At 38.5% G+C, this 25422-nt stretch overlaps 1 long non-coding RNA gene across 23 annotated transcripts in view; it reads left to right on the forward strand.

The window, feature by feature from the left end:
• Nucleotides 1-25422, forward strand: part of LOC111263381 (uncharacterized) — a 118081-nt gene that overhangs the window by 21385 nt on the left and 71274 nt on the right. For 2 of the 23 annotated variants that reach the window (XR_015312275.1, XR_015312267.1), the window contains exon 4: nt 2144-6947. The exons of 16 other annotated variants lie outside the window; for them this stretch is intronic. This is a non-coding gene — a long non-coding RNA (uncharacterized LOC111263381). 5 more of the 23 variants (XR_015312276.1, XR_015312268.1, XR_015312279.1 and 2 more) reach the window with 5 other exon arrangements.

Consider the following 25422-nt stretch of genomic DNA (forward strand, 5'->3'; position numbering starts at 1 on the left):
CAGAAGTTGGAGTAACTGCCGCACAAGGTAGTAAAGGAATAAAGTTTACTAATGAGGATCTAAGTTAGTAGAGTAAAGAGGATACTCAGAGAAATGCGAAATTCAACCTCCAAAGCATTATTGTATATTATCACGTTATTGTACTATAATAAAAAGAAACTCAAAAACTCAACCTAAAAACTTAAAAAATTACTGTTCAAACTGCAACATGCCTTAATTTCATAGATCCTATTCTCAGAAAAAAGAATTTATTCGTCCATATATTCACCTGCCCATACAGCTTTTCCTCCGAGGATAATATAATCGTTTACCCCTGGTTACACAACATTATCACCCAAGGGAACTTGATAGACAAACCACGTAAGGCACTCGCATGGTCCTGTATCATACCTGCCCTTTTTTCCAATATGCCCCCTTTCCTGGAGCTCTCAAGCTCATCGCTGTTCCTGATTCCTTGTACTGCTGATATTCGTTTCATATATAATGCATTTATGTAACCGCACACAATGGTGGATCGCTATGTGCCAGCGCAACTTATAAAAGATTGTCGTGTTTTCACTAACATGGTAAATCCTCTGTACCAGATGGCATTAAAAGGCAAGAATACAATTGCTATATCATGTACTGAATGATTACCATAACTTTGTAATAATAACCGTATATTAGGCTGTTGCAAGCAAGTCCGGCGGACCCTGAAATTGAATAATTTTGAACTACGCACCAGTAGACGACAAAATTAGGCTGATAAATTTTCCAGTCTTCTGGAAGTTGTGAATGAAAATCGGTTGAGGAGAAATGTGTTCAAGAGGAAAAATAGTTCTGAAAATCAACGCTTAGTGATCAAGTTTTTGTCCCTTGGAGGCCACAGTGCTGCAAAAATTTAATCGAAGTAGCCACGAAGGCCTCAAGCGAATTCATAGTATGCGAAGAGTACAAACGTTTCAAGAACGGAGATTGGACTGCTTGAGGCCAGCAAAGAGATGACCAGATATCGGATTCGAGGGACAAAAATGCATCGCCACTGTAGAAGAGGTTTTGTATGAAAAGAGTTCTTGGAATCTAAGCGTTCGATCGGCTGAAATTGGCAATTCGTATGCAATATGTTGAAGAATCATTACCCAACACTGAAAACGCGTAAATTGTATAAAAAATTAATTGACTTCAGATAAGTTAAAAATGTGTGTGGTGCATTCTACGTGCAATTTGCGGAACCTCAATCAACAAAAAATTTGTCTGGAGCATATTATGACCATAGACGAGGCATGATTCAATCTGTATCGCCAGGTGAAAAGGGACCAGGCAAGAAATAGGCAGAAATGAAGCAATGGATATATATATATATATATATATATATATATATATATATATATTCAAGTTCGTATGATTGCTGGAATGCTTTCCATGCTTTAAAAACATACCTGATTATTGAAATAGTTCGCTAAGCCATAGATAGAAAAATTACATATAGGAAGCAAATGGTAAATATATGGCTGTCCAGAAGCTGCCGAAGCGTCAAAACAGGGGTGTAAAAGATGAAAGATAACACTCCTCACACATTGTGAGAAAACATAATTTTAGCTCAACTAAATCAAAAGTTAATAAATTTCAAACGTTATGCTTCTCTTTATCTAGCGGCCCAGGACAAACTGGCTTGAAGCATATGAAAAATGTATTCTTTAAATCCATGTACACGACTTGAACGTCATAGGCGGGCTAATTCGTCGATGGTCCTTCACTCTTGGAGAACACTCTAATTGGCCAGTAACCTCTGCTTGGTGATCATGCGGTCAAACTCTAGATACACTTGGTCGGCCTGGTCTCGCATATATGTTTATTAGATTAACATTCCGATTATATTCTGCCATTGATCTTTGTCTGCCCATTCGCTCCTGAAGACCATTTGTTGTAGTATATTTTATCATTAATTTCTGCGAGCGAGTTCTCCATTTATGTTTTAGATAGAATGCTTATCTCGCACGTATGAGGCCCCTACGTTTTGTTCCTCGCTATCGCTGTTGCTCGCTTCTCTCGGCTTTTCAAATATTTTAATTAATCAGCATCGATGGTTTCTTTTATTTGCTTTGCCCTGGCAGCACGCTCTCTAATATATAATTTTTGATTGAATTTCAATTGAATTTTTTAGTAAGTCGCCTATTGGGGTGTATGAACCGATGATACGTGTTTGAAGTGACAATGGAATGCACATGGTAAACACATGCAGTCAATGGGTAGCACAACACTCGGTAAGAGATAACGTTCAAATTGTATTGTGAATATACCGTAAACAGTACTTCGGTTGTTTTCTCTTTCGCGACTTTTTCCATCCAGGCGAAATGTTAGTTACATAGTGAGTCGCGGTATTCCGCCATATGTTTTCTGTAGAAACTGGTTATAGATTTCCTTTAACGAGTGAATTTGCTGCTGTAGGTTTGCTGTATCTACCTGACAAGGTATGAGGCTGCTGTCCACTCAAACTTTGTAGCGTGTTTGAGTGTGTTCTTGTGTGACGTTCCGTCCTCTAAATTATTTTTTAGTTTATGGGCCTACGAACTACATTGTTCTTACGTGTTAAAATCTTGATCCTGTGAGCCAAGCTACTGAGTAAGCCAGTCTAGTGGTTCATTATTTTCTATACACTCGAGTTAACTACAGTGTAAGAAAAGTGTTGCTGATCAACTGGCAGTCATGTTAAGTAGCGAGAAACTTTTGCCACTGTTGAAAGGCAGATACTGAGACTACTGTACGATTATAAAACTAATGATACTACTTATCATACCGAAATATTAATATTATCATTTACCCAAATAAGTGTGGATGACGGGACATGCTAACTTGCAGATAATATAAAAAATGCCAGTGCGATGATGCCAGAGTGAATACAAGTATGTCCTGACTGATGCGATTCCTTTCCTCATAATTTTTCAATCGAAATTTTCACATATTATTGACCATCTATTTTAATAATCATGACCTCCCCCTTCCTGTTAAAAAAAAATCAAAGTGAATATTATGGAATTCCTAAGTGTAAGTGCTCGTTCACAAGCGTTTGGATTTTATTACTCCATTACAGACAAAATTGCAACAGTTGGTGAATTTGCGTAATTCTAATTCAGTCAATATTAGAGAAAAACTATTCGGTGGTGACTCATTTTAGGATGTCGTATAAAATGACATTATGCGATAAAACTTTGATTTTTTATTAGTGCACATTTAACTGTGTAAAGTATGTTTTTCGCTGCCTCGTCCAGGGTAAGACCTTCGTACACAAACGAGGTCTCGTTGGATCCTCGAAGCATTGTCTTCTCTCAACTAGCAAACGCCTCTAACTTTGATCGCCTGAAGTCGCTTTTTGCTATACATGTCTGCGGTCGGTAGAGGAAAAAGGTATTCATGGTACCATCGTATAGAGAGCGGTTTGAAGTATTGGTACGCTAAAGTAGTGATGAGCGCAGTCAAGCAAAGGACGAATCAGATGTCACAACATCATTTGAACCGAGCTTGTCGAGCAGCGTAGTTGATACAAGCGCTGCTTGATAGGGATTGCCATGAACGAAAGTGGACTGGTATGATCATTTAAGGTACATCTAGTTAGCTTTTTATATACGTTAGTGAGAGACTGTTAATGATCATAGCGAGTTCCGAAACAATTTCTAAAGTTCTTCATAATAAACGAGACTTTAGCCAAGGATCTTCGCTATCTGTGCTTTGGAAGTTCTAATCAAGCGTTTTACAAAGCCATTTCACCAAAGAGTTCAGGAACAGTGCAAAGACCATTCAATCTTATGCTGCACAAGCCATTCACGCAATGCCGGGTTACGAACTGAGTTAAAGAGCCTTTTTATGTTGTTAGCGTCTCTTACGAATTACTTAAGATTGTAGAACAGATGTATGGAGTTCAAATATTACTCGCACTAGATAGGAAAGGCATTCTAAGGCACGTTCCTAATACACACGTATAGAGTAGAAGACGACGCGTTTCACACCCTGGCGTAATGCAAGACGTTGGAGCACACTAGGACAATCCAGGAAGCGGAAAATCAGTTTCAATTTTGCATTGAGCGCAACTAAAAGACATGACGTTAATTTTGACCGGGTTTAAAACAAGACCGAGATACTTATATCTTGCAATCACATTTTTAACGCTACTAAGCACAAATTTTATATCTCCATGTAAATTCATTGTTTTTACTTGGAATAGAAAAGCAGTGTTATCAACATAGGTTTTCACATGGCATCTCTCAGGGTCTTTTACGCTTACGCAGCTTTTAATGTATCTTTCTTCCAATGTGAAGCATAAGATTCATGTTGGCTGCTGACGATCCGCCAGATCGGATTATAGCTAAAATCTTGATTGAAATGTTGATGAAACATTGATCAGATTACATCATGAACCTTTCTTCTTGAAATTTGTATTGGTATTGCTCATCGTAATGTCGTTGGCGACACGTCTTGGAGTAAATCCAGTAACCTAAGTTCCTTCACGGTGTTGCTTTTGTAGATCACAACTTTAAATCTTTGTATGTATACACTGCAATTACACAACTATTGACAGTAACAGGTACATAAATAAATCAGCTAAAAAAATTATTCGAATACGTAAAGAAATAGTTTTGTCTGGAGCGTTCCACAACTTCCAACTGTGAGGAATTTCTAGACACTACTGGGAAGACTCTGAAATGCGCGCTCGGCCATGTAAACACGCAACTTCCGAATGTGTGCTCCTTCTGCTTTGTTAGTATACTCCACACCGCTAAGATACCTTTGCATCTACCATAGATTCTTTGTCTAAAAGACCTTAGCAAAAATTTATTGGGCTCATCTTTGAATTAAAATATATGATTTATCCGAAATTCGTTGATAAAATCGTATCAGCTAAACTCCCGCCTCTGTCACCCTAAGATTCATCTGAATATCTAAATGAATGTAAAACAAACCATGCTAAGCTAACACTCTAGTAGTAACTCCTATTACCACAACTAACAAGTAAGTATTTCGGGTTGGGGATTCCTCTAGTGCCTCTTGTACTGTGCTGACGTCTTGTTCTGATCAGCAGCTATTGAGGCATTACCGTGAGCTAGTGCGTTATTCTGAGTTGTCAAATATTAGATTTAACGCTTCTTCCATCTCGAGTCTAAACTAACGATGTATGCTGCCTGTTCTTTACATTGCTTGCCAATCTCCACCGAGCCCGGAATTTGTCTAGACCTATTTCAGTAACTACAATATGGGCATCTCAAAGCAACCGACAGCAAACAGGTCCCGTCAAAGCAAACTTGTATGTAAAACTGGGGCATAAATTGTTAACAAAGAATACTAACAGGGAAAAAGTCATAAATTTATATGCACGAATATGGTGGGAACCCCTGACGAGTATTCGTTGACCCTATTACTATCATTCTATTTATTTGTATTCCTGATTTACATGTATAATTTTTTTCTTATTCTCTTTGCAGATAATATGTCGATTTTCAAGTCCAGATATTTTATTAGCTTTTAGATTTTGAAAATAAACCTAATTAATCATGATTATACCAATAAAAAGAAGTCTAGCGAGTTTGCATGCATAGAAAATAAAACAAGCCACATACTCCGTCGGCCATGAATCCTGTTTTCCGTTACGCTGCCACATGGTTTGTCATCTAAATGAATGATGTGTCCTTTGAAAGCACTCGCGATTATACTAGTACTTGATTCAAGAGCTGTTTTTTCATTAAAATCGCTCAAGATCCGAAATTTGATGTTCCACGATGCTCTCAAAGTGGTAGCGCGGCCGCACCGTATTTGATTCGCTTAGAAAAAGCCTTGAAGCTGATCTTGTAAGTCACACTGACACACAGGAAATGAGTTCAAAAATGGGACTGAATCTCACTTGGCTATCTCGCTTCGCACTTACCGGTGTATGGGTTTGGGCAATATGTCTCAGAATCTCACTTGCTATTTGATTAACTTCACCGTACCTATACATAATTCACTAGCCTGTCGCCATTACTATTTTACCCTTATTAATAGTTACCCTTACTGTTAGCATCAACGGCCTACATCTCTGTTTTACAAGAATTGTCTATAGTTTCCCATATAAAAATTTCGCGGAAAAATATTTTTACTATCGAGATAAAGCACTTTATAAAATTTATGCTCGTACTTGGTTGTGGGGTTATAGCTCATATGAGTGGACGTTTCTCGGTTCTCTTTGTCTTGTATTACTACGATGAAACGATTATCAGTTTCTACCTATTAGTGTTGCAATTAGAATATACGCATGCATATACCACAGTTCGCGTGGTTATTACAAGCAATATTAAGCAGGCCTTGTATATTTACGTTTTGTTTATTTTTAACCAAATTCACGTACTAAGTTATATCGCTTTCATGAAGTTATGACTGCCTGCTAATCAATCATTTAACTAATATTATAGAGCATCTGGGCTAAGTGGCTTCATTAACCGTGCTTGCCTCTAATACCCCTAGAGCGAAAGCGTAGTACGATAGTAGTATCAAACGGGAGAGGATATTTTATAGAACTATTTCCGTAGAGAGAAGACAACAAAAATACTGCCTATATATGCCATTTTTGTTTAGCATTTTCGCCTCATAATATATTTTTTGAGCTTAACAGTGTACTCCCGGAAATAATTACAAAGGCGACCTTCAGCGTAGGGAACAAACCTACGATGAGCACATATAACATTCTTTGGCAGAAGATAGCTTAAATAGTAAGCAGACTATAAAATCACTTTCTGCATTATATCGTCGGTTTTAAAGAGGGTTTATCCTCAGTGCCACTCTAAGCAAGTTTCCATCATTAAATGCGCTTGGATTGCTAAACGCAATATTGTAGAAAAATTGCATATTAATTAATGATGGTGTGGCTATCAGGGGTGAAATAAAACAGACAAAAGCGTTTAATAAAAAAGACAATTTAACCACGTTGCCATCCTTAATCTTAATTACGAGTTCTGTTTCTTTTTTAGTAAAAATTATCGTATGTAGTAATACTGATTAAGAACCTCCCAACTAAAATTACCAGTGAGGTTCTGCGTGTTGAAATGATTTTTTAACGGACAACAGTATATCCCAGTTAAAGCTCCCAACCACAACGGGCTACTGCAGCCTTCACTAATTACGGGAAATGAGTTTGCTTGGAAACAATCACGGGAAAAACGGAAGCAATGAAACTCAGAAGATCGTGACAACTAGTTAATAAAGCTGTACTCAAAGTGATGAATTTCGATGAATCTCGAGTATCGATCCATTTGGATTGTTAAATCTAACGGCAGGCAATTGTTGGCCAAAAGTTCACGCAAACTTTGTGTGATAATACCAATGCGCGTTGGGTACAGTGCCTAACTTACTCTTTAATCTTCTTGTATATATATATAATCTCCTTATATATATATATATATAGCAAACATTTTTTTAAAGTGCGCACGCGTTAAATTATGTAAGCTGTGTGTGCATGTCTTAAACCCCTGTCTGTAATAAATACCGGAAGGGACGAAAACCTTCACTGACTCTACATCTCAGAAAAGGTAAGTATGTGTGTATGCCAACTGAAAATAATCGATCTCTTACTGAACCAAGTGCTGGGCGAGTTACCTGTCCCAACAAGCATAACTTCCAACATAAGTCTGCCTTAGCTTCTCCCACCATAATTACGGTGCAGGGGAACCAAAATCTAAACAGAGTACAGTCTTACGAAAGACAGATGTCACCCTACGGAGGTCCTGTTTTCTGTCTGTAGACATCGTGCATTGATCTCAAATATTCTACGATTATGACTTGGCACTCCATGTTTCATGCTGGAAGAGGGTCTGTAGCTTTATAGTCGTATGAAAACTCTGCTGGATGAGGAGCCAGCACCTCGCAATCGCTAGTTGCAACGAATTTAGGCTTTCCTCGCTTCTATATATGATAGAATTATGCCTAAAGTTCAATAGTGGACACAGTCGGTTTCCAACAATTTTATTAATGGACACTTCACAATCTGCGCCAAACGTTCTCATTAATGACTTCCTTTTCGCTTAAAAAATGTTAATTTATTTCTAGTTCATTAAGAGCGGCGTTGACTTTTTAACTCTTTATTGCTATCGATCAACTATAGTGCTCAGGTTGCCGGTTTCAAATGCGTTGCCAAAAGCAAATTTTGCCGTTGACAGATGCCCATGTTTGCGTTGTCGTAACGGGTAGGCAGAGAAGTCGGATAGAATGTTCTAGCAATATAGCATATGAAAAGAATAATCTAGCGTCCGCGTTTGTTTTTATTTTGGACAAGAATAGGTCAGGCAGGCTTCATATCGGTGTTGGTGAAAAACGCTGTTCTTCTCTAGAAGAAGCCAAAACGATTGGAATAGTTCTGATGCTGGTAAAGTTAATCCGGCCATGTTAGTAATCTGAACACATCTCACGACAAAAGTGTTAACGTATTCCGTAGGAAGGAACTTGCACACATAAAACATGTATTGGGGGCTTTATGTTAGTGCACGTAATAGACTGGTATACCTACTAATAGAAACAATTCCAAATCGAGGTTTACCCGAGAAAAGTCTGTGCTACTTATGTGAACGTTAAAAACGCAAGCTTCACCAAAAGTTTACCTGTTCTGCCGAAATATCATGGCTGAACAAATCACCTAAGATTAGGTGAGAGCAGAGCTCAAGCTTACATCCCTTTTCTGATATTATGCCTGCGTTAGTTGAAAATAATAATTAGAAAGTGAAAAAGCGTTTCTTTCATATTGATGAAACCGTAATATTGTCGCAAGAAATGGTACGAAATTCATACCTGTGATGAAGAACAAGTGTGTAGTATGATGCAGCATTTAGAGCTAATATTAGAACTGAAACCAAAGCAAACGCCGGATTTCCATTTACGATTAGTGATGTAGGATTTAATCGGTTTGGGTTATACTAGATTTGCCTACTAATGCCCTATATTGATGAGGAAAAGCTACAAACGGGAAAGCGAAAATTGAGACATATATTGGCGCAGAACAGGCAATACGGCAGGTTGGACGTAGTAAGGAAGCAACAGCAGGCGGCTCCTTTAGTTTCAGTCAAACTTAAGTTGAGAAGTACATGTGGTTTAAGGGCATTTTCAAAGTAGACAGACGTGTGTCGAGCCGTAAAGGCCATAAAGGTTGCCAACTAAGAAGCCGAAACCAAACAAGACCACACCCATAGAACAATTTCGATAGATGGCGATAGTTAGCAAGTGGCACAACGAAAGGCCTAAATTTTCTTTGACTTTATCAAAGATAACTAAGCAATTGAATTAAAGCGAATGACAAAACCTCTAGTTACACAAAGAAGAGTGTGTTGCATATGATTAAAGGCATTGTTATGCCTGCATTAATTAGAAGAGAATACCTATATGCCTAATACATAGAATCACCCACACCCTCCAAGCATAACTATTCTTTTAGATTTTATTTGACATAAATATTTCAAAAACTGGAAATAAAAACAGATACCGCAGTATAAGACACCTATTTAAGTAAAGTGCTCAGTTACAATATAATATATTAACACACAAGCAAACCTCTTTTGCGCTCGTTAAAGCGGTCTCGTGTATTTGACAAGTCCTCTGTTCTAAACTCGAGATATATAGACTAAAATCCGCATTAGGTAACAACTAAAAAGTTGCTTATATAAAATAGGCTTGCTAGTAACAAATGAACGTAAGGTCCTGTTTGCTTTTCTAGAAGCGCGCTGTACGGTGTTTCATACATGACCTTTGTGACTTTCAGGTCATGCATGCGACTGGCTGAAATCAATTCGTTACGTTCAATATTATGTACTAAACTGTTGTGCACGAATTGTAGTACAATACAGTTGTGATCTAGAAATTTAAATTTTGTTTAATTGTCCATTTCAAGAATCGACTCAAGCGCTATTTGCATTGTTCAAGCGGCCTTACACCCCTGACACACGACCGAATGTCCTTGTGTCATCAGTGTATACCGAAACTCTTATATCGAGATTTAAGCAACTAGGAGAATTCATAGTCTTCCTGTTTGTGATTATAAAAATTATAGAACCTTTTTTCGAATGCCTTTAGCTGAAAGGTTGCTGTTGTGTGCCCGAGCAGCCTCTAATACAAAACGAGTATTTCTGCAATCTTTGGTGCTGCAGAAGATGAGAAAAAGAACTTTTTTTAGAACCATTTTTTCTTTTCCGAATTTGCAGGACCAATTCCATAATCTTCGATATAGTCCATGCAGAATGAGACCACCTAATGTGGTACTGGGCTATTCGGCTTTTTTACGTCGGTGATGAGCTGCTTAATGTGTTCCTTTAAAGCATTGAAACCATTAATAGAAAACAGACACGAGATATTTATTTCTGAATAGAAGGTAAATACTGAGATAATCATTTGCGAAACGTTAATAAACATATAAACGCAAAGGGACTAGCTCAAACTTTTTTTATTGAGGACAGAAATGATTGTACTTTGAGAACTTTATTTTTTGAGTTCAACTTTCAGATTGAATGAACGGCTAACGATACAACTAAGCTGAACGGAAGAATAGTTGTTAGATACGACAAATTTTAGCTTGCCCAGCGTCGTAGAAAGCGAAGCCGCCGGTGATGAAGTTGCTATATGTTTAACTTATTTTAACTGCCAGTTTTTGCTCCACGACTTGGTAGTACCCCCAAGTTTACTTCTTTAGTTGGTTTGTAAAGGCTTACTCAGAGAATCGAATTACTTCGAATGCGCTTCGAATATGCCTGAGCAATAGAGAACTCACACTGAGCGTTCATTTGTTATGTAAAGCCGAAAGCAAATAACAAGTTTGTGTGGACAACAAATGCGAAGAATACTGTAACATGCCTATGATACAACGGGTCGTATGTCTGGACAGTTCGATGACAAGTCTGTATACATTTGTGCGCTCCTCCTTGGAATTCTGGAGCAAGCGCGACATCACTCATTAAGCTGACGCAACAAAAGTGGCCCAAAATGAGATTAAAGCATTCAAAAGAAATGAAAAAAAATTTACAACAGGATGAAGCAAATAAAAAGCTAACTGAAACGCAGTAAGTTTGGCGAAGTAAATTGAAAAAAAGCAATATACAAAGCAATCATAGACTGCTGGTCTCACGCTACTTATGATTCTGATCCTGAAAGAGCTAGAATCATTATAATTGTGGGACGGCTACTGAGTCAATGAACATTATGCCCAATGACAAAATGGGTGATTATCCCATATTACTCCAGACGCTAGAAGGTCCGCCACATAGATACAAGGCCGTGATGGAACATAGATGGTGCAAGTGCGGAGCGCAAGTCATATAGCAAAGGAAAACCAGGGCACCCAAATGCTAAAACTGGTCTTTCATTGTCTACCATCGATTCCGAACACCATAACTAAAAATTGAGTATCTTCATGCCTTCTATATCATGGTTCTTCTCCTGGCTGAGATACGATTTACCAAAAAGGGCTGCTATTCGAAACGATTTCTAAAAAGCTACAACATAAAGAATTAATGCAGCCGCACAGTTTGCAAAAATTAGGCCCTGTACACCCTAGAAAAATCCACGTTGAGCATTCCGGAAAACAAGGCATACTAGCTGAGCAAAACTCAGATCGCGTACATAGACGGCGTTGCCTTACACAGTTATTTAGATAAACGAAAGACTCCAAGCCCTAATCTTGTTGAGACGGGTATTTTGAGGTGAAGAACCTGACTGAGGTGCTTCCGGCCCACTGATCCAATGATAACCTTTTACGTATTTACGTACGTAGTCTGTACTACTATTAGAAAAGATTAAGAAAAATGAGGTGTAGATTTAGTAGGAGCGATCTCGGCAAGCAAATTCCAATCAAAGTCCAAAGGAAAAAGCACTACACTGCCCGTATAATAGTATAGCACCATAGCGAACACTGTAGCCAAAATTATGCCCAGCATTGCATCTTCCAGCCAAGCAATGTCGTTACGCCAGCAGATCCAAATGCGCTCTTTCCGAGTGTATTACTGGTGTCGTAAGTCGCCCACATGAAGCATCTAATGATTCAAAGCCTCCGACCACCTAACAATGACCTCGTATGATACGAAAGGATATTATATCTTTCGTGTTGTAACACTAACGGCCTTTCGTTCCAAAGTATCAGGCTGCTTCTTGTTAATCAAGGCATAACAACTTGAATGTATATTTTATAAAGTAAGTATAGTAGATGAATAATAATGCTTCGAGTTTTACGTTCGGCACCGCCATTGCTTCAGATGGTTGGCTTCAGCATGAAACGCAGTATAGTTACGCTCGGTTTTAAGCCTAGACCACATTACGTGTCTTTAAGTTTAGAAGTACATTAATAATGTGCCATTAACGGTACTGTAAACAACTATTTATAATATTTAATTATTTAAAAAAACTTTCTGTCATAGCCAGATACTTAGGAGTGTAAAGTTATAATTCGATTCTTCCATCTGATACCCCCGGAAAGTCAACTGAATTTTGTAGTTATAGTACTACTGCATAGCCATTTTCCTTGCATTATGCTAAAATTGTAAACTTGGCCAGAAAGTTATCCTTTGCGCTTTGTGAGAGACTTTTTTCAATCATAGGCTTTTCTGAAATTGCTGAAAGATATGCTTGAGCAAAGACCCATATAAATAGTCTACAGATTATATGACAACGACTGAGGCAAACGAATAGAACCACGGCAGTGTATCTAATTCACCAATAAGATTGTTTTTCGTATTTATACCACACTCGCTATCAAAAGTAAGAAAACGTCTTCGTAACGGCATAGTTCTGTAGGTCATGAATTAATTCAATTTTGTGTTAGGAGTCTGCGCTAGTGGCCTGCAAGCTGGACCTAAAGCTGATTAGCATAAAACTGAAGTGACAAGGCGTCAGTGGGGGCTATTAGCAGACACTGCCCCTATGTCATCCGAGACTCAAAAGATGCAAATTGTGAATCAGTTTGCATATGTCAGTGTCATAATGATAGTCGTCATTATAGCCTGAATGGTGGTTAATACAATTAGGAAACCAAGAGGCCTGTTAAAAGCAAAAACTCATCTTCCAAAAAATCGTCGGATATGAATTGGACCGATTACTAAGTTCCTAGCCGGTTGACGCAATTGTCCATAAAAATACGTACGTGTGTTAGAATACCGGTCCCATTTGGAAACATCTCATAGATGAATCACACTTATTCAAACCCGACAAGGAGTTATATTTACAATCTTGAAGCTATAATGAGTATATAGACAGCTAGCCGCTATATATTCCACACAACCCAGTTTCATTAGTTCCAGTAAATGTATGCCTTTTCATATTGTTATTCGTATGTACAATAAATAGAAATATGTTATGTAACGTACATTTCCATATATAACACGAGTAAATTCGGTGAACGTTCCCGATTAACGGTCAGTTATTCGAATCAGAACGCGCGTCTGTGCCAATCAGTTTTCTTTTGCCAAATTCGTAGTCTGACATTAAATGGATATAGAAATTGATGAAACTGGAGACCCGAATAATCTTATTCTCGAGACACCAATTATTAGTTGGGCTAGCCTCGATGCAAGAAAAGCGTCAAGTCTTCCAGGAAAAAAAATCATTTTTGGAGAACCCGGTGATTGTAGATATTGTCAAAAAACCATTTTTTCTGGCGGTAGATTTCAGCTACTATTTCCTCCCATTCTCCAAATCGCGAGATCGAGTCACTACACAGATGACTTAGAGCCAAATTCAAAACACTCAGTTACCTTCCAGTAGAAGTTCCAAAGGTTTAAATTTTAGCGGCGTTCAAGAAATTTGATCATAATACTTACATCGCCGATGAGTATACTAAATATATGAGAGTATGCCAGTCGCTACCAAGACGGAAGCATGCGTTGCGCGCATAACAACGACTCAGCTTACATCGAATGTCATTACAATATACAGCAATTCAGTGCCTATCAAAGGGGCAGTCATACGATGTAGACGATGTTCTTAGCTGGATCACGTTAAGGCGGACAGCACTGTATCTGTTTTCGTCACAATGCTTTTGGCAACCCAAAGACAGCTGAGGCGATCCATGCCTAAAATATAAGACAGATTAGTACTGAAAGGAGTACTCTATTCATAGTTATGAACTTGCTGTTAAGTCTTCCAGCTAAACGGCAACCACGGTAACAGTTTCAATCACAGCAGCAAAAATACACGATTCAGCTAGTCGAAGCATTCTCTAAAAATTACAGGACAATAGGAACGTGCGGTAGCCAAGAGGCTCCACTGATGACGGCACATCTGAACATACAAGATCGAGGTAATGACGGAGCAAAAACAATATCACAAAAGAAAAGACTAGTCAGGCCAGTGGCGGTAACGACGATGAGAGGAAATAAGAGTTTTTTTAAGTGCCGTAAAAAGCCAACGCTAAGGACAGCTATATCTGTCAATACAATTAGCAACACAGAGCAATTCCGTGGATTAGATTATTTGTAATATACAATCAAAATTCTACTAAAATACTAAAAAAAAATAAATACTAAAATAAAAATGGCGGGTTGTAACCATTGCTTTTGAATATGCCTGATACTCACAGACGCGACACGAGCACTACATCAGACAGATTAGCTTCACTACTAGTTTTGTAGTTCAATGTGGTATGTATTTCTGAATCTTAGTTTCAATGCACTGGAATAGCAAATTATTCAATAAAAGAGTCTACTTACGTCACCTATTATATGTAGTACAATGTATAATGATGGTGAAGTGTTAACATTTTAATCACAAAAATAATCCTATTCTGAAAGGGAATCGTTCTGTATTCACGACTGAAGGATCTAGTTTAAATTTGCATGGCATTGGCAGGAGTGGAAATTAATGCGGCTGTTTACAGCAATTCTGGGAGCGGATCCTCATCCTTATTGCAGTACTTTATCGGGCTTTGTTTGGCACACACAATTTTCTCTCTGCCTGCTATGTAGACCTTCTCGCTAATTCGTATGCTGCTAGTATTTTATTTTCCATTTAAAGTACGTTCGGCTTTATACGAACTATCGATTCGGTCGCCCGAACCAGGTATATGCCTAGATCAAGTGTGTTCATTTCTGTTAAAACTGCTTTTGATATTGTATATATTTTGATAAACACTATTGAAATATCCGATCATTATTCGGTTTTCATGTCTGTTTATGATAAAGCCAATCAAAAGAACCTCCAGCATTCTTCTTATATACATGTATGAACCATTAATGAAGGTATTGATGGACGAATCTTAAAATACTGTGTTTATAATGTTGAGCCCTTGAAAACTTCTGATCAAATTTTCTCTGTTGTTTATAAAAAGATATTTTTATCGAAACGGCCATTCCTATTGTATATCCGATCATATATATATGAGTGGGAAAATATGGATAAGTGCTGCGACAAGTTAGTTCGAAAATAATTTTAAATCAAATCGAAATCTATCTGGCAAAATTTTATCGTTTTGTTCTATATATAGATAAAAGACTGAAGAAAAATGAATGCTTTGTAGAAGAACTGATAACTTGAGGAGGCTATAAGGTGGCCTCTTAAAATGGATACGGTAGGTTTTTGAAAAAGGTTCGAAACCCACGTCGCCATCAAGAAGTTTTAACTCAATCAGCGTTAACATACAAAGAAAAAGAACATGGCAAATGCATGTGCACGTCGTATTTCAAACATCTCTTGACTTAAATATGTCAATCACCAACGCCCTACTGGATTTCTATTATTGTCAATAGGGTTAATGGTCCGATTTCTCTTGTAAGCAAAAGCCGATCTCAAAAACACGCTAAGCGAAGATTTCTTTAAGGTAATAAAGTCCGTAATTTCTGTAAAAACTATATCTTAAAGATATATAAGCTCCACTGGGACTGGTCTAACCCAAGTTATTGTCAACCCGTAGCTTCCATAAGTTTCGCGGCAAAACTTTTTAAACAGTGTGCCGAGAAAGAAATCAACCTGGGAGGATAGAGCCTGTCCTTCTGACACACTCCTACACGAGACTCCGTCACTAAACTAGCTTTCAGTTACACAACGTAGTTCAATTGTTGTAGAACCGTGCGTAGTTTTAACAACAGCTGCTCACTTTGGAGTTGACAGCAGCTATTGCAAGTGGTTTTCACTTTATTCATGCAATAAATTTATGGGAATGCGAATAAGAGTACGAGCTGGGCAGGCATTCTTTAAAATATTAGTGCTACTATATTTTTTTGTTTGACTTTAGATATGAACGCCGTTTTATTTTTAGTTAACGATAACTTTCCCCGGGGAGTTTTGTTCGGATGGCTTCTATTCTAGGCGACTAGGAATGTAAGCGGAATCTATTATCAGAATTGGTAATAATTTATGGTATCCTACAAGTTTTTTTGCTCCAGCTGATATTAAACGTGTCTAGAATTAAATTCGTTGCCTATCAGTCAGCTCAGTAAGATTCCTACATCGATTGGCGCATTTGGTATAGATGATTCACCTCTAATTCTCATTTCTTCAGTAGTTTTGGGTCTACCGTTTCTGATAGATATGAAATGGTCAGAGTTACGTGCTCAAAATATGTTTAAGGATATTCCATTTTCGCAATAATGAATGGTTTCCTGTTTTACGTCAGACATCGCCGCTAGTCAATGCTATGTATACCTTTCGTCCTTTCGTTGAGCCTGCTATATTGCAGTCTTGCATGGAGACTTAGAAGTACATCGTCTTCAGGAAGTCATCTAAGAAATTACTTGTTACTATGATAATTGCGATAACTTCCGACTTTACACGTAGTAGAGATCTGAGACATAATAGAAGATGAGACTGAGTTATCTCTACAAGTAAAAGTGCGTTTGCTAAAAAAGCCAAAACAGGCAAATGCAGTGACGCGAAATAACATTCCAATTTAAATTAAGAGTTCTAAAAATCTTGCTAAGTTTAAAGTCCAGACCAAGGATTATTATCCGAAGTCGCTTTAGCTAGTGTCTTCCGTTTCCTGGGGGAGAAAAAAATGTGCATATAAATATTGTTTGCAGCAGTTCGACACCACTGAAGTGCACAGTTCGATATTACTGATTGCTGAATAGGTTGGCAACGCAATTGTAACTAAAAAAAAAAGCGTATAAAAATGTAAATATTGGAGCCAGGTTTACGACTTATAACCGTGATTAGTAACCGCTTACGACTAGCAAAGGAAAATCAGCATGGCTAGCTCGAAGGTCGTCGATTGCTATGGGACCGGCCATATCAATGCGAAACGAAGTGTTGATTGTAAAATTGTCGAATCTTGCTCTTAAAACTGATGTCGACCTCCGAACTCTTTAGCAGCTTTGTGGCGTTGTGTGCATCACGTTTCTGGCCCTGAAGATCTTGGTGGATCTCAAGTAGCGTGCTGATGCGTATCATGCAACATAAGCAAAGGCGCAGCAGACGAAAACGGCATGGTCAAATATAATAAAGCGATTTTTCAGGAGTGTCTTCTGATACATATATTGAGGTTTTTGCAGTTCTCGCAAACTCATGAGGTAAAGGTAAGTGCGGTTCGGTAAAGTGCGTTCGACAGAAAATTGTAGCCAAAGACAACCAGGAATTCTTTAAAAATAAGCTCTTAAACCGTCTTTCCACAAAGAAGGTGGCCGTACTTTTCTTTCGTTTCGAAACGTTTCTTTTCAAAAGCAAAAAGAGAGGTACAATGCTAAAGGAATACGTGAGGGAGAAGAGAGCTTGTTTCAACGGAATCGAACTCGACCTGCAACATGAAGAAAAGACCGAAATTTGCCCGAAACTAAATACGTTGTTTTAGTTTAGGTCATCAAACAATTGGTTGGACTTCAATTGGTTATGTCCAGCGCCTTTACTGCATGCTTTTCGATCATCTATGATTAAGTGCGAAGCGCGACTTGCGCGAGAAAGTGTGACGATTCTTCAGCATTTGCACGGGACCATTGAAACTATCGTTATAAATAATGCGAGTTGCTTCCGCAGCCTGACTCCTTATGAACATTTAGGGCGATTTTCAACGTTGAAAACAGTTCTAGGCAAACGGCTTATTAAAACATACAATTTGGGCTGCCGCCAAAGGGTCTGCCTATTTGATCGCAGATTTGGGGGTCCCTCTCGCTTCGATAATTCCTAAAATAGCATTAACGATGGATATTACAGCCAATCATATGCTGAAAGCGATTCCGTTTGAACTGATACACGCCTCGAGATAAGTCTGGTGAGTCACGACAGAGCTAAAGGCCTGGCCTTCCAACCCGTGAGGTCCAATACAAACTCATCTCAGTCTTCGTCGACAGTGGCAAATATTTCGGGTATCGTTACCCACTGTTAAGTGCCTATAACAGGATGACTCGCGTATTAGCGGATCCATCGATACTTTTTTCTATAGTGAAAAAATCTATTTCTCAACAACGGCTATGCTTATTTAGCCAGTACAAATATTGTAGTTTTATTTACATTTCTATTTTTGTATAATTACTTACGTCGAACATAAATTAGGTACTTGTTATCTCATGCAAGGTTACAAAATGTACACATCTTAAGGTTACATAGCTATCTGGCAAGTCTCTAAGAAAATTTTGTTATTCTGCTAATCTCTATAAAAGCCAATGAACTAAGAGGTTGTCCATAATTAAAAAAAAAAAACTAAAAGTTTTTTAATACTCCAAGCCTTTACAGATTTATTCCTTAGTGAAATCTTGGTATAGGTTTAAGTTCGATTTTACACATTTACCTAGAATATAAGGGATGTTAAAACGTCTGTATTTTTTGCACGGGTTGACAACCTGAGCGCCAATACTCCGGGAGCAGACACCAATCCCTGTGGGAAGGTGCAGACCAAATTCAAATACAATACCTGTGAAAACTGTAATTACTGTATCTATGTCTATTAAATATGACTGCACGAATTCAATTCGAAAATTTTAAAAAGAGCATAAAGTCTCAACACGATAGGAACAAGGGCCCAAATGTGGTATCATTCTAGGCCCTATTATAATAATGCCTGTGGAGGGGTAGAATTTTAGTGGGTAGAGCTTCTTTGTACGAATGCCTTCTCAGTATGAAACTATTTTACATACCCCGACTGTTTTGAGACCGAATTGCAAAGCATTAAGCCACTACTAACGAGTTGCAGTAAAAATCTGACATTGTACCCACTCTATTACTTAATGATTTCGAAGTAACCCATTTTGGAACCTACATGAGCGTTGCACTTTAGTAAATCACCTTAAAATTTTATCAATAGCTATTTGCTATAGACTTTGACTCTGTGTCGTTTACTTCTCAGTATAGTTTTAAGTCGTTAGACGTTGCTTCGTTTCTTGCTGGGATGCAGGTTTCTTAAGCAATGTTTAAAGGCAGTATCGGGAGTAAAATCTGAAATATTTTTGGTTAAGGTCATTAGCATTAAGCCAATATAGCATTTCCCTAGAGAATGGTGTCGTAAATAAGTAAACAAAAACAAGGAAAGTTTCAACTAAGCTTTGTGGAATTTCAGATAGAGTTTTCTCAAAAAATTTTCAAGTATCTCTTTACCCCTACCAATTTTTTTATTAATCAGATAATTGTTCGCTTTGCTGGAGTCCGAATATCTATTGTTTTTGGTTTCTCTTTCAGCACAAAATTGTTTATTCTATCAAACGTTTTACTGAAAACAAGGTAAACGGTTGAAATCCTTTTTACTGTTAATATACAAAGCTAATTCTTGATCCGCGGTAGTAAACTGCCTTGATATCAAGCGTCATTTCTTCGGTCATACTGGTTTTTATCCAAGTGCATGTCAATTCCCAACTGGCCAAATTAATGATCAACTGAAAGTTTTTCATGATTGGTGCACGAAACTGACAGAAAAATTATTTGGCATCTTCAAAAGGAAGTGTTTCTAATACTTGAAAACTTGAGGCATTAATAAAAATACATTTCTTTGAAAAGTTTACGCTCTAAACTATGCAAATTCCAAGGGCTCGTATGCAAATTATAAGGCAAACATTATAAGTCGAATTATAGAATTTCCGATATTCGCTGAATACATGCACAGAACTGTACAAAATCACTTTTTGTAAGAACATCAGCACAAACGTTTCGTCAAATTTTGTTTTAGTTTAATACAATAATATATATTCCACATCAGTAAAATCTCACTCTTTTCAACCATTACCGGATAATTTATAACCGAAAATCTCATTTTGAGTCAAAAAAGATTGAGTAATAAAGAAGATACAGTTGATACTGTTCGAGGCATCTGCTCCGATTTTTCTAACTAACAACTTTCTCGTTTAGATGATGGACGGGTAAAAATAAAAATACCTAGAATTTTTTGGTATACGATCTTTAGGCCGACAGAATAGAATTTTAATTTGGTACAGAGCTGACATACATTTATATTTACCGTTTTTTTCTTCAAAAGTTAGCCAGGTTAACCATTAAATTTAAGTTTTGCTTAGAATATAGCCCTCCGAACGTACTGTTACATATCGTAGTCGAAGTATTTGCTTGCTTCTAATATGTCAATTTCAATATGATATGTAACGAAAAATTCAGTACGCTGCATTTAGCAACAATAAAGAAGTAAATATATTTAGCCAGTAAGCGATCGGAAATACGGTGGCCGGAGAGGAGTAGCCAGGTCAATAAATAATGAGTCGCGTCAACTAGTCTGTGTATTTCAATGGGTGTGGGTGGGTGCGTTTGTGTGTTTGTTGTCGGCCTAACCTTCCTTCACCTGTACCCCGTCATGTTCAACCCTCTCCTAAAAACTGGCTGCTCTACCGTGAACTAGCGATCTCCATTCGCCGTTGGGATTTATCCTACGAGAACCAAGCAGAGCAAATTCCTACCTTTTGGCCTCAGCTCACCCCTTGCCAGCTAGATCCTTGTTCCAGAGAGGCCCATATCCTATTGTTCAGGTTACCTACCTATGGTTTGTGAACAGCTTTTGTTGGGCCAAGCGGCACTCTCGGAATTTACCATCGGTGTCGCAAAAAGCTTGGATCTAACGTCTTTTTGTTGCTGACGGCGCGCTCTTAAGAACGCATTCGTAGAGCGATCCATTGGGTTGGCTTTATATATAATAGCTCTGACTGGAAACTTTTTCCATATTTTCTAAATCGTTGCTACTCAGCCTACGCAACGGCCCCTGATTCCTTTGTTGTATCGTCATTCGCAATTCTTTGACTAGACCTAGAGCTTGAAAAAGCTCTAATTCCCACATGTTTATATCTCAATATCCTAACATTTCTCGGTTGTTAAACTTTGCCTTAAATCTACATAGCAGCTCAACCTTACTTTACACTAAATTTGAGTGAAATGTCCAGCGATCAAACTTTCAGGTTCGCGCACAAGTACTTTCCTATTCGGTTTTCCTTTTATGACATTTGCCTTTTAGCTTTTACTTGCAGAGCGACGAGGTATTGCTTTAAGAAATTTTTATTATATTACTCAGTCTTACTAATAAAGATGAGGTAATCGTAATGACTGACAGAACGCTTTATATTTCTATTTTTTTTTAAATATTTGCGATTTTATTATTTTTGTGCGTTCTTTGCAACTCATTACTTTTGCTAATAATTTTTGAGCCATAAGTGAAACATTCTTAAGATCGTTGTTCACACTACCTATAGTTGTAATCCTCAAAGGCGCCTCAAATAAATGCGATATCAGTTTTGCCCCTAAATTCCTTTTTGAAAATAACTTCATTTTAATATTGATCTACTAAAAACACTTTCTTTAATTATTCAGCCTGCGTGTTTCGTTCTACTTTAACAAATGTCGAGTAATGGTGATATGGATTTTTCTAAGTACGATTTCATTGTTTACTGAGGCTTGGCATATGATATCGACGCTTCAACCATCATTACTTGTTTCAATGTTTACATTTCAGTCTGCTCAGGATTACTTTGAGACCTGCGTCTCGCTTTGGCACTTGCAGAGAAGTTCCCCTGTCAGTGTCCCTACAAACTACCCACAATACACTGAAATGCGCTTTTTCTGTCTCACCCTTTCCGTAAACCCCGAGCGTGCTTGGTTAGTAACCCGGCTTGCGGTATAAATAGGCAAGCCATCTGAAAGAGGGCACTGGTTGATGGCCACCTGCAGAGTAGTCTGTTGACCTACGCTTGAGGAGCGTATCCTAGGACCCTTTTTCAGGACAACAATCGCTGTTTTCCTAGCATTTTACATTCTCTGATTTAGGTTCTTACCGGTAAGCTTAAGCTCGTTTTTGATCTATGTGTTTTTTTACAGAAAGTGTGTTTATCAATTGTAATCTTGCTTGGGGATCTTCCTCAAAACCAGTGCACTTTATAAGAGCTATACTTGATAAAGCCTATCAGTGGATTATGGTATAAGCGTAAAAACCACGAAACGTAATCCGCGAACTCGAATCCTACTGCACGTTTAGAGGAGTGCGGAACTTTTATCCTAAAATCAGCGTCCAGTCAAGAATATCAGCTTTTTGGGGCAGAGTTCTTAGTTGACGGCAAAGCTCTTCACTATCATCAGTCACCTATAGATTTCCTGTAAAAAGCGTAGAGCCTTGCATATATTATCCAAGCAGATAGCATCAATCAAACCAACTAGGCCTACGAAGAAAGAAACTGTTCTTTATATAAATGTACACGTTACTATATAAATATAGCACGTTTACTAGATGACTGTAGCAGTGCTGTGCCCATGTAGTGTCATGGCAGCGTATATAATGCACTTTAAAATAGGAAGAATATACGAAGGAACGGTAAGCCAGTATATATCGTGGATATTTTTCCAGCCAGAGATAATTAATATCTTGGTCTTTATTACCGGCAATGGTACAGGTTCGTCTGCGAGGATAAACTATTAAATAGCCTACCATCCCTCCTTGCTCGTTCTATATGTTGTTTCTACGGGTTACTACGATATGAAATACGAACCCAAATCAGTGGATGGCTAGGCTGCCCTCTAAGTCTGGTAGGCTCTTCTGTGTAAGCTCGCTTTGCTGCTGGACCTTTGATGGCACGGATAAAGGTCTTCGACATCCGTGACACTGTCCAGCCACAGCAACCACCAGAAATCATCCCTCCCGGCCCTTACCGGCATCTCCTACGTCATACATAATTCGAAGAGATCGTCGACCTATTCCCCGTTCCATAACCCGCAATCGCCGCCCGTGTAACCAGATCCTCTGCTCAGGCCGCACATTTGCCACTGGCGCTGCCTGCCTAAAATATTTGGATAACAATAATTTGCCGAGGAGATTTGCACGGTAACGTCGACAGCAAGTGTACGATGCAACCTGCTTAAAATAGGAACTGAAACGGGATTGAAAATAATGGAAAGGGGATTTGAATGTATATAATTTCACCATTTCCTAACATGACTAGAGAAATTGCGCCCAGCGCTACCTTTGTGACAGGATCGTGCTCGCTCGGTTAAGGGGCGGTAATGTGCTCCGGACCAGAGAACGACAGCCGAGTACCCCCGAATCCAGCAACTCAGGAGAAGGGCTATGCTGCACTAATTGCAAACTAGACACGGCTTAACAGCCCCTAACGTCTAACTTTACCTACGGTTCCGCCAGCCACACCAGGATACGATGTAACGACCAACCAAGGCACTGACGGCACTAACGGTTTAGATACTTTATAACTGGTAAGTTAGTCATGAGGTCACTGCATAGAGTTGTGAAGACATCGTCCACAAAATACGAGGGTTCCTGGCGGGCAATTATAGAGCAGATAACAATTACAGAAAAGGTGGGAAAGGCTATCAAGGGGATCACTTACGCGTGACAAGCAACTCATTTTTAAATGCTGCCATCCTGCATGTCCAATGGGCTAACTGATACAACTTTCGCTTGGGGACGTTTACAACAATACCTTTGGAGGCAATATTAATAGAACAACCAGCTTACGTGGGGTACCCTGTGAAAGTTAGCCTTCATCTTCCTAACTGAATGCTCCGTGCCAAGCAATAATCAATTTGAGAAGGTGTGAAAAGCGTAATTTTATTGCTACATTCTCTTTTACTTGTTTCTCATATATATTCTTATTATCAAATATTGCAGCAAAAGCCACAAAACCCTCAACGGAACCCTACGGATCAGCCGATTTCTATGCTCAGGCCTACAATGTTTCCACTAAACCCTATGTCTCGCTAGGATTTGTATTGAGTTGCTCAATGCATAGGCATTGCCTTACCGAAGAGACTAGCACAGATCATGCGTTGAGCGCAAACGCGGCGCGGAGTTGCAGAAGTCGCGTAGGCCTCGTCGGGGTTTTGGTGTTAAGTTACCCGTCTGTTAACCGAAGAACACGCACAAGTTTACTATTAAAGCAGGAAGAAAAAGCAGCATGAACCTTAAAGCTATTATACAGCTTTTATATATCCGGTTCTCTTGGAGGGGGACCTCAAACAGATACGATTTCTATAGACACTCAAAACCAATCGAGTTGCAATACAAGAGGCTGACATGCCAGGCGGTTCAAGATGAGAGCTGTTAGGTAAGTTCGTTAGTGCTTCTGCGACTTTTAGGCCTCGCCGGCCATTACTTCCAGGCAAGAGCCCTATTTTAACGGTGATGTCAAACGTCTTGTCCTTGATAATCTCATCTCAAGAACAACTCAGCCAAGGTTTGTTTTTTCATCCAATTGTGGATTTTGTGCTGCACTCACCTCACTGGTTCGTTCTAATTCTGATTTCGGTGAAAACACGACCTTGCCTCTGAGTGCTCTCGAAAACTCGAAAAAACGAGCTTGTGCTCTTAACGTTATTCGTTTCTTATACTTTGATCGCAATCGTGGCGTAGCGAAGATCAAAATTCATCTATGGCAGAAAATGCTTGTAACGGTTCCAAAAATAAATAAGAAAAACGAGAAAAACTTCATGCAGTTGCCCATATATAAATGGGCAAAAATACATAGAGGATGTTTAGCAATGACAACTAAAGTGCTAAAAATATTTGACAGAATTTTCCCAAAGGGAGGCCACCTTACATCGTTACGATCTTTAAGTAGTGTACTGATTTATTTTCGTTCTAAAATTTCATTTTTTTGAAGAGCAGGACAAGTATTATATTGAATTTCTACCAATTTATGTTTCTGTGAGTCACAATAACGTGTCGGTATCATTAGATTGATGTCTATATTTTCTAAACAATGTATTTGCATGCTTTGTGCTTGAACAAGATTTTCTTGAACGCTGCTGGTAGGTAACATCTACTCGGAATGGTTTTTATAGGTGACGTGTTTACTTACTGATCCTGGGGACACGTTGTGGTCTCGGTTAGAACTCGACCGTAGACATACTTCGCTTTGCGCTGGGAGCCAGCCGTCGGGTTTAATGTCTAGCGGCAATACCGGACGTAAAACTCGAAACATTAATGTGCTCTCTTTTATACGCTTTTTGTTATTCCAAACGATACACATCTCTTCAGATGTAATGCAATTTCCCGTCAGGAAGGTTCTACTAAGTTTTCAAAGGTTTTTATTCGTGAAGATGGTGTTA

Source organism: Varroa jacobsoni, unplaced genomic scaffold (assembly GCF_002532875.2).
Source record: "Varroa jacobsoni isolate VJ856 unplaced genomic scaffold, vjacob_1.0 scaffold_759, whole genome shotgun sequence".
Taxonomy (NCBI): domain Eukaryota; kingdom Metazoa; phylum Arthropoda; class Arachnida; order Mesostigmata; family Varroidae; genus Varroa; species Varroa jacobsoni.